This window comes from Dendroctonus ponderosae, unplaced genomic scaffold (assembly GCF_020466585.1).
Source record: "Dendroctonus ponderosae isolate FM_Combo_2020 unplaced genomic scaffold, Dpon_F_20191213v2 Dpon_F_20191213_1, whole genome shotgun sequence".
NCBI lineage: Eukaryota > Metazoa > Arthropoda > Insecta > Coleoptera > Curculionidae > Dendroctonus > Dendroctonus ponderosae.
Genome location: NW_026017110.1, coordinates 35,118,672 through 35,119,239, shown reverse-complemented (window position 1 = coordinate 35,119,239; position 568 = coordinate 35,118,672).

The following is a 568-nucleotide window of genomic DNA, read 5'->3' as shown; positions in this document are numbered from 1 at the left end:
TTTTTTATTTATTCCTTCGAGGTTAACTTCGAGGGACGCACGTTAAGCTCGAAAGCGGCATGTGATTTGATGATGTTATTCTGAAGCGCTATTTTTACATATAACGTTCGACGATAGCGTGCGCCTGTTATAATATAAAGGTTTTACTGATACAACACACCAATTCGAGCCACATAACGTGTTTGACGAATAACATGCACGTTAAAGTTAACGTGAGTGATACAGCACAGGGCTGATTGAAAGGGACCGTTATTGGCAAACCAACGATCTTCAAAAATTTCGGAAAGTTTTATGGAAACGGAATTGGTGCTGTGCACCATCTTGGTTCCATAAAATGTCCCGCTCTACATTATTTATTCTGAGTTCCAATTCCAGTATTTAAAATTTCAAGATAAATTACCCCTAGAAATTACATACATACATACAGTAATTATAAAATGCATAAGTCAACTATTAACTACTAACCTCTCAAATGTTCGTCTGTGCAAATTGATTATTATTATTGCAAATTATTAGAGCGAATTTTTACATACTGTATATCCTACTATTGTTACACAAGTTTTTAACA